This window comes from Lolium perenne, chromosome 1, assembly GCF_019359855.2.
Source record: "Lolium perenne isolate Kyuss_39 chromosome 1, Kyuss_2.0, whole genome shotgun sequence".
In the NCBI taxonomy this organism is placed as follows: Eukaryota; Viridiplantae; Streptophyta; class Magnoliopsida; order Poales; family Poaceae; genus Lolium; species Lolium perenne.
In genome coordinates, this window is record NC_067244.2 from 97,157,914 (window position 1) to 97,167,481 (window position 9,568).

A 9,568-nucleotide genomic window follows, 5' to 3' on the forward strand; every position below is an offset into this window, starting at 1 on the left:
GATTAAGCGTTGCGATTGGGCGTTAAGCGCGCGGAAGCGGAGGTAGGCGGAAGAAAATCGCTCGCTGCGCGTCCACAGTTTGTCGGCGGGAGAAGGAATAATTGAGCCCAGCTGGGCAGGGAAGCCAGCAGATAGGGTTCCAACTCGGCCATTCCCCCACATCCGAGACAAGAGAGAGAGAGGGGAGAGTGGCGGCGCACCAGATTTCCGCTGGTGAACCTCCGTCCGCGCCGCCGGTGCAGTCCAGCATGCACAGCCCTCCGCCTCTTCCTCCAGGCCGGCGGGAGCTCGCCCCTCTTCCTCCAAGTGCTCCACCTCCACCCCCGCGTTCCTCCCCGTCTAGGTGCCCCAGATCGAGGTCGACATCAATCTGCTCACCGCCGGCCGCCACATCTCTCAGATATCCCCTAATCTCTATTTTCCCAGCTCGTGCGTGGGTGTGTGCGATGTAGCTCGTGTGTGCGTGCGTGTGTTGCCTGAATCCTGATTAGATCATGTGCCTTTAGGTTCCGGGGTGTGTGCATTCGTGTGTTGCCTCAATCGTGTGCACGTGGCTGTGTAGGTTCCTGGGTGTCTGCGATGCGCTGCTGGCTAAGTGCTGAACTGCTACTGTTGTTGTTTGCTGCGTTGCTGAACGCTACTGTTGCTGTTTGCTGCTGCAAGAGCTAAGAGATTCTTGCAATTTTGTAATGTTTGTACGTACTGTAGAATTACATGCTTATGATACAAAACTACAGCATATTATAGTCTTCTGTATGTCCAATTTGCCTTCCGTGCTCCTGGACATACGATTTTGCCCTGCACGCTTAAGCGGCGCTTAAGCTCGCTTAAGCAGCAGTTCCTCTAGGCAGTGCCTCACCGCTCGCTTAGCGCTCAGCGCTTTTTTGAACCTTGAGAACTATAAATTTCTGTTTTTACCACACAGAAGGATGGAACTGAACATCAGCACAAAAATACCAGTTGCAATTAACTTCAAAAAACCGAAGCATTCCCCATGACGCTAACTGAATCAATACACATATGCTGAATATTGCGTAAGAAAACCTAACGATATATTGAGGTACTGTCAATGCTTACTCCAGTGTTGATTTTCATGAGATCTAGCAAACAAAAAACTTTCTCGTTTTAGTTCAAATTGAAGATGGCTCTTGGGGTTCGGACTGACTTTTGAAATATTCCGGACATTAGCATACATATCTCAAACACACTGTTCATCATCAGGATCTGACAGCCCAATCTACACAGGTGACTATAGACCTATTTTACCGCTCGTGGCCTTCTTTCCCTTTCCAGATGTTGACAAAGCTTTCTTGAGGGCTGATTGCCTCAGCGGCCTTAGACCGAGGCATCAATCACAAGAAAAAAAGGTCAGAATCAATATGCTTTGCGGCCATCCAAAGATAAATGTAGAAATTCCCAAATAGAAATCACACAAATAATATACAGCTACAATTTACACAAAAATCCATGCATGAGGTTGACATCTAACAGGTGCGGGTGAACAATACCAGAGGACTTTAGAGGGAAGTACTATGAGGGTGAACAATACCAGAGGACTTTAGAGCTCACTGATTACCGGCCGTTCACAAAATAAAGTAACAATTAGTGCAACTTGTATACTTGCAACAACATCTAACATACGAAACTGCACTTCTACTAAAATGAAGTAACAATAAGGGTATATGCTCTCAAAGTTTTTGTCAGAAGTGCAGTTTAACTATATTTTAGTTTGTAATTGACACAAAAGACGAATGTTGAGCGTGACATGCATATGGCATCGCTGGGTGTCGCAACAAACATCTCGCCCTCTCCGGCAATATCATTCAATATGCAGCTGAGCATGTCTTCCTTGCTACAATGTTCTGTCCAATTGCACTAACTTATACTTTCAGTAAGAAGGATAAGTTTTGGTTGGATTCGATTCAACCTAAAATAGTGTACACTATAATGGGAAACTAAATTTTCTCGTACCGCAGTGAGAATCCTTGTTGAATTTTGGGACTTACAAGATTCTTTAGCTCACAAGATATTTGAATGTGCTTATCCATGCAATATACTATTTCCTACAGGAAATCTGTTGTGCAACTTTCAATGTTTACTTATGCCAAGAAAATTTCTACACTGAAATAACAATCAGAATACTGAATAACAAGTGCAACAGGTCGGCAGTGCAGATTATGTTGCTTTCTACTCTTGCTGACAGCATCATCATCCCCATCCGATGAAACATCTCAGATCACGTGCACCATTTATCAAATTCAACAGATAAAAAATTAAAGAATGGATATATAAGGAAAAAAACAGATAGTTTAGTATTTCCATAACAACTCCAAGAAACCTGAATATGGATTTTGTTTTTTGAGAAAGATCGCATTGTGTTATAATATGGAGTATATTTAAAGAGTGATACAAAGCGCACACATGCAGACACCGCACAAAGCTTCAAGACAGAACAATTGTCCAGACACAAAAAAAGGCACCCAAAAAAGGAAGTTACAAGCCCCTGGGGTCCCCAAACTCCACCAAGACCATGAAGGTCCGTCCCAACACTGTCTTCGCGCCCGCGGGAGAGAAGATGATGTGCCGTCTGCACACCAAGAACCAAAGGCACACCATCGACGTCGATCAGATTTGTGAGTCGATGGAGCGCTCTGCCGCCGGTGAAGCTCCTATCGATGTGTCCACATCGACTGGGGATCATCCCTGTGTAGCTCTGGCCCCAGATCTGGCCACCCCCATCGACACCGTCGAGGGAAACCACCAGATCTACCACCTTCAAGTCTCGAAACTTGTCTCTGTATAGCCAACCAACTCGAAGCACCAGTGTCGCTACCACGGAGCTAAGTAACACCCACTAAGAGGCTCCTGTACACATCCCCTCGCCCACCTTGATGGCGTCGGAGTGGACACCAACAAAGAGGGAGCAGAGGGAGGGGGACAAAGGTCCATAGCAGCGGCCGCCGTTGCCTTGATGCCACCATACAGACCAAACATGCGCTCGCCCGGATCTAGCACCTGGACGTTACATAGCTCGCCAACCATAACCAGCGCCGACAACAAGGGAAACCACCACTTCAGAAGGTACTCTGAAGGCCTCTTGTTCTCTGCCGCTATCACCCCCACCGGCACAGATGAGATACACGGCCGAAAACCTAGCAACCTAGCTACCCTAGCTACTGTTATACACACTCAACGCGGCGTCTAGCGATCCCACCCACCGACAGCCAAGACCTTCAGGATGGGGGAGTCGCCGGGACAGGCCAGAAGCGAGGTCGCCGCACGCGAAAGCTGGGTTAACATGTTTAAGCCAAGCCTTTGATAATCATCAGGAGCGCTTTGTTTATGATATTGTCATCCACTACTAACCCTTAGCAGTAATATACTATCGATCTACAATAGGGAGGGTGACAAATCACTCCATTTTGTTATTCTATATACTGAACATGCATGTCAAGCATCACCAATTAACTGTAGAGCTTTTCCACATGGAATCTTTGCAAAATCTCAGCGTATTATGGAAGATATGTATACATGTCCACTGGGCATATGCACTTATGGTTTAGAAAACTCACATCAGTATTATGTTCTCACTTGACTTCTACTTCTCTCCTTTGGGTGCCTCTCTGCTAGAACATACAAAGTTACATAACATAAAATCTAGTAAAAAGGCGTTGTTGGATCTGCACTGAAAGAAAGAGCATATATTATTCTGCGGGGCTTTTGACTAAGCTAGTGCATGCTAAGGTCTCACAAAGAAAATAAACAAACACGTAAAAAGTAGAGAACTGATACACCGTTATATCCAAGCACTTGCAGAATCTGCAATAATGAAGAAAACAACATTCAGTTGAGGCAAGTACATCATCACATGTAGTTTACACCAACCAATTATATGGAGATCTATCGGAAGTCAAATGCAGGTCAAACAAAAGAAAACAGGTCATAATTCAGCTTATTGTACTTACCAACGTTGTTAATCCTCTTGGCAAGACCTGCTTAACTGCTTCACCGGCGGGGAAAAAGAAACAACATTTTGTCAACCAAACCATCATGTTTGCCCGTACTGATTCTTTCTCGATGTGTGACATTGTCTCCATATGCAATTTTTTCTGGACATTTTGTTAGAAGCATTGGATTCCATGCATTGTTGCTAAGAACGCCGGGCAGTTCTTTTCAAAGCCTTGTATGTGGCGATTTTTATTCTCATGACCTCTTTCTGAACTAAGACTGCAAAAGCTCGACCAACCTGAATTAGTAAATTAGTTACGGACAGGCTGAAGCGAAACTGGTTAGCCTGTACGTTCGTGGTTAGAACTCATGAATTGCAATAGGAAGAAATCAATATACCCGTGGGGATGATCTGGGACTCAAGGTACTTGTGCGCCCTCCAGATTATCGTTGATCGCTGCTGGGCACAGTAGAAGAGGACTGTTTCGTGGAGGGCTCTGTAGTTTGTACCGAGGAGTGCGAAGAGTATCCACCTAGTTGGCCTCTTACTCTCCAACTTGCAACCGTCCTCTTCCTCTGTGCGCCGAATCCTCTTCCTTTTCGAGCGACCACCGCAATTTTAGTGGTGAGGCCCTAGACTGCACGCGGTCCTTCATCTGTTGGCCATCGCTTGGAGTCATCCCGTCATCCTTCCCCTTGATGGATCGCTTGGCGACGGCCGCATCGCCGCCCTTGGGCTTCCTGGCTGGCCTGCCGCCACTATCATCGACGGCGTCGCTGATATCGATTCCAGCGTATTGGTGGAGGAGATCGATCGGGCGGAGGGGGAGGGGGTACAGGGGCAGGCATGGGAATGGCGAACTCAGTGGGGGATGGGGCGTCGACGGTTGCTTGGCCTAGACCAGGAGTTTGACGAACGGGGTGGGGGATGAGGATGGGAGTCGTGCGTGGCTTGCGGGGTGTGAGAAGCGGGTTCTCTTCCCGAACTTTTTTTTTCGTGCGGTGGTAGTCTATGACGTACCTACCAACCATCTCACCACCTCTAGCCATTTAATATAGTAGAGATATTATGAGACTACTTAATCAAATGTGTTTTCATTCGAGATCGAGAACTTGTCAAAATTCAAGTTAATTAATTATCAGCACTAGTTAGTTGGTCGTCTGCTTGATGCGCAATTAAGTGTCGTTGGCCTATATATGTAGGGTTTAATTAGGGCTAGGGTTAGGGTTAGTGTTAATTAGGGTATAGGGTCTAGGGTTTAGGGTTTAGTGTTTAGGGTTTAGGGTTTAGGGTTTAGGGTTTAGTGTTTAGGGTTTTTTGGTTTAGGGTTTAGGGTTTAGGGTTTAGGGTTTAGTGTTTAGTGTTTAGGGCATTTAGGGATTAGGGATTAGGGTTTTAGGGTTTTATGGTTTAAGGTTTAGGGATCATCGATCGAGTGCGCGCACACATTATTATAGGCACCCGCCTTAATTTGCGCATAAAGTGTATGCGTATATATATAAGTGTGTTTCTTGGCCACCAACGATTTATAGATCGAGAGATAGAGATTGAAATCCCCAAGAAATATGTTCAAATATACGCACACACATGAATTATTAGACGCACCCGCGCCTTTGCGCATAAAGTGCATGCGTATGTATATATATATAAGTGTGCATCTTGGCCACCAACGATATATAGATCGAGAGAGAGAGAGATTGTTATATATATATATATCCCCAAGAATATGTTCAAATATATATTGAAATATATATATGCACGAATGATATGTAAGGTATTCCATGCGCGCATGCACACTAATTATATATATATATATATTATAAGACTACTTAATCAAATGTGTTTTCATTCGAGATCGAGAACTTGTCAAAATTCAAGTTAATTAATTTATCAGCCCTAATTAGTTGGTCGCCTGCTTGATGCGCAACTAAGTGTCGTTGGCCTATATATGTAGGGTTTAATTAGGGCTAGGGTTAGGGTTAGTGTTAATTAGGGTATAGGGTCTAGGGTGTAGGGTTTCGGGTTTAATGTTTAGTGTTTATGGTTTAGGGTTTAGGGTTTAGTGTTTAGGGTTTGGGGGTTTAGGGTTTAGTGTTTAGGGTTTAGGGTGTTTAGGGATTAGGGTTTTAGGGTTTTACTGTTTAAGGTTTAGGGATCATCGATCGAGTGCGCACACACATTATTAGAGGCACCCGCCTTAATTTGCGCATAAAGTGCATGCGTATATATATAAGTGTGTTTCTTGGCCACCAACGATATATAGATCGAGAGATAGAGATTGAAATCCCCAAGAATATGTTCAAATATACGCACACACATGAATTATTAGACGCACCCACGCCTTTGCGCATAAAGTGCACGCGTATATATATATATATATAAGTGTGCTTCTTGGCCACCAACGATATATAGATCGAGAGAGAGAGATTGATATATATATATATATATATATCCCCAAGAATATGTTCAAATATATATTGAAATATATGCACGAATGATATGCAAGGTATGCCATGCGCGCATGCACACTAATTATATATATATGATGAGACTACTTAATCAAATGTGTTTTCATTCGAGATCTAGAACTTGTCAAAATTCAAGTTAATTAATTTATCAGCGCTAATTAGTTGGTCGCCTGCTTGATGCGCAATTAAGTGTCGTTGGCCTATATATATATGTAGGGTTTAATTAGGGTTTAGGGTTTAGGGTTAGCTAGCTAGGGTTTTAGGGTTAGGGTTAGGGTTAATTAGGGTTTAGGGTCTATATAGGGTTTAGGGTTTGGGGTTTAGTGTTTAGGGTTTAGGTCTAGCTAGGGTTAGGGATTAGGGTTTAGTGTTTAGGGTGTAGTGTTTAGGGTTTAGGGTCTAGGGTTTAGGGTTTAGTGTTTAGGGTGTTTAGGTCGTATGTTTAGGGTATAATTAGGGATTAGGGATTAGGGTTTTAAGGTTTAGGGATCATCGATCGAGTGCACACACACATTATTAGAGGCACCCGCGCCTTTGCGCATAAAGTGCATGCGTATATATAAGTGTGTTTCTTGGCCACCAACGATATATTGATCTAGAGAGAGATTGAAATATATTTAGGGTTTATGGTTTAGGGTTTAGGGTTTATGGTCTAGGGTTAGGGTTTAGGGTTTAGGGTTTAGTGTTTAGGGTTTAGGGTTTAGTGTGTAGTGTTTAGGGTTTAGGGTCTAGGGTTTAGGGTTTAGTGTTTAGGGTGTTGAGGGTGTACGTTTAGGGTATAATTAGGGATTAGGGATTAGGGTTTTAGGGTTTAAGGTTTAGGGATCATCGATCGAGTGCACACACACATTATTAGAGGCACCCGCGCCTTTGCGCATAAAGTGCATGCGTATATATATAAGTTCTTTCTTGGCCACCAACGATATATAGATCGAGAGAGAGAGATTGATATATATATATCCCCAAGAATATGTTCAAATATATATTGAAATATATGCACGAATGATATGCAAGGTATGCCATGCGCGCATGCACACTAATTATATATATATATTATGAGACTACTTAATCAAATGTGTTTTCATTCGAGATCGAGAACTTGTCAAAATTCAAGTTAATTAATTTATCAGCGCTAATTAGTTGGTCGCCTGCTTGATGCGCAATTAAGTGTCATTGGCCTATATATATATGTAGGGTTTAATTAGGGCTAGGGTTAGGTTTAGTGTTAATTAGGGTATAGGGTCTAGGGTTTAGGGTTTAGTGTTTAGGGTTTAGGGTTTAGGGTTTAGGGTTTGGGGCTTTTGGGTTTAGTGTTTAGTGTTTAGGGTTTAGGGTGTTTAAGGATTGGGGATTAGGGTTTTAGGGTTTTATGGTTTAAGGTTTAGGGATCATCGATCGAGTGCGCACACACATTATTAGAGGCACCCGCCTTAATTTGCGCATAAAGTGCATGCGTATATATATAAGTGTGTTTCTTGGCCACCAACGATATATAGATCGAGAGAGAGAGAGATTGAAATCCCCAAGAATATGTTCAAATATACGCACACACATGAATTATTAGAGGCACCCGCGCCTTTGCGCATAAAGTGCATGCATATGTGTGTTGTTCTGGCCACCAACGATAGATCGAGAGAGAGAGAGAGATTGAAATCCCCAAGAATTAGAGGCACCCGCGCCTTTGCGCATAAAGTGCATGTATAGTTTGAATCCCAATAATGTTCATACATGATAGGCTATATGTGAATCAATTTTTTCTTCCAAGAACTTGTCAAGATTCAAATTTATCGGTGCTAATTGTCAACACCCGGAATTTTAAGTCCGGATGCCTATTATGTCATACATCGCAATCCCAGGAATATTGTTGTTGCAAGGCATAATAGTTAAGTATCACAGTCATCATTCATTACCAACCATAATGTCTTACAAATTGGAATCACATGATCCATATTACACAAATAGTTGATCTATTGATCAACGAACAAAACACAAGTTCATAGCGGAAGCGTAAGATACAAGGACTCTCTAGTCCACAGGCCAACGCTTGACGTCGGAAGACTCCTAGTTGTCGTAGGCGTCCTGCTGGTCATCTCCTTGTTCATCTTCATACTCTGGCCATTTGAATAGCCAGGGACAAAGCCGTGAGTACTTCAAGTACTCGCAAACTAATACTAATGTAAGTGCTACACATTTCTAGTAAGGTTTGCTAAGCTCTAGTTTATTTGCATAAAGCCAATTTTAGTTCACAAATATTTGAGTAAAACCTTATTCAAATGCTAACTAACTCAAGTGGGAACATTAGTGTCATTCCCACCATTCAAGTGGTGATTTCAATTCAATTCACCACAAGTCATTTCACCCGTTTCAGTTCAACATCATTTTCAAGAATTTGACATCGGCAACTGTATGGCCTTTCCAACCGTCCGTAACCGTGGACGCGGCTATTCGAATAGATTGACACTCTACAGAGGTTGCACACTTGTGCCACAACATTTGATTTCATCCGTCGGGATTACCCCGAATCATCGTAACACAGTACGCGGATCATCAACCATAACCTTTCACTTACAAATCCTAGTATGAGCACCTTTCCCCATGAGCTTGGCCTCCCAGTGAAGACCAACTGTCAACCTGGGAACTGCACAGGGCTTGGCCGTACAATTCACCTCAATTCACATCATTTCTCAACAACGGAGGCAGCCTCAAGCATAACCCCTATGATGTGTGTTCAGAGGGAACCCATACTAAGATGCATAAACTTCCAGTTAAGCCCAACCCATAATCAGGTATTGTGGGGGTACTCAATATTGGAAAGGTATCGCATTCAAACCAATATCATGTTTATCAAAAATCACCATCTTCTCTTTGGCATATTCACCTTAAAAAATCATTCAATGGAATGCTTCATCATTCCAAGGTTTCAAAATTTCAGTTCAAGTCACATTGTTCCCATCTAGAGTAGTCAAGTTTTCATTCATTAGCAGTAGCTCTAAATCATGCGGGGTGCTATCTTGCTTTGCTTGATGGAGACTAACTTTACGACTCTAGTAACTTCTTTCACTTTGACCAAAGTTAACTATAAAAGTAACTCTTGGAAAACAACAAGTAAAACTTGTAATGTAGAAACTTGGGATAGGCTTATGGTAAGAAA

The 9,568-nt window shown here is 42.9% G+C and overlaps 1 long non-coding RNA gene across 3 annotated transcripts; it reads right to left on the reverse strand.

The window, feature by feature from the left end:
* Positions 1 to 942: 942 nt before the first annotated feature.
* On the reverse strand, positions 943 to 4,915 carry LOC127297801 (uncharacterized). Of its 3 annotated transcripts, none has more exons than XR_007849505.2 (3): positions 3,966 to 4,908; positions 3,573 to 3,819; positions 943 to 1,334 (listed from the first exon to the last, which is right to left on the reverse strand). It is a non-coding gene; the product is annotated as an uncharacterized lncRNA (long non-coding RNA). The 3 variants fall into 3 exon arrangements; XR_007849499.2 differs by having other exon boundaries at positions 943 to 3,819; positions 3,966 to 4,227; positions 4,348 to 4,903; XR_007849493.1 differs by having other exon boundaries at positions 943 to 3,819; positions 3,966 to 4,915.
* Positions 4,916 to 9,568: the final 4,653 nt, after the last annotated feature.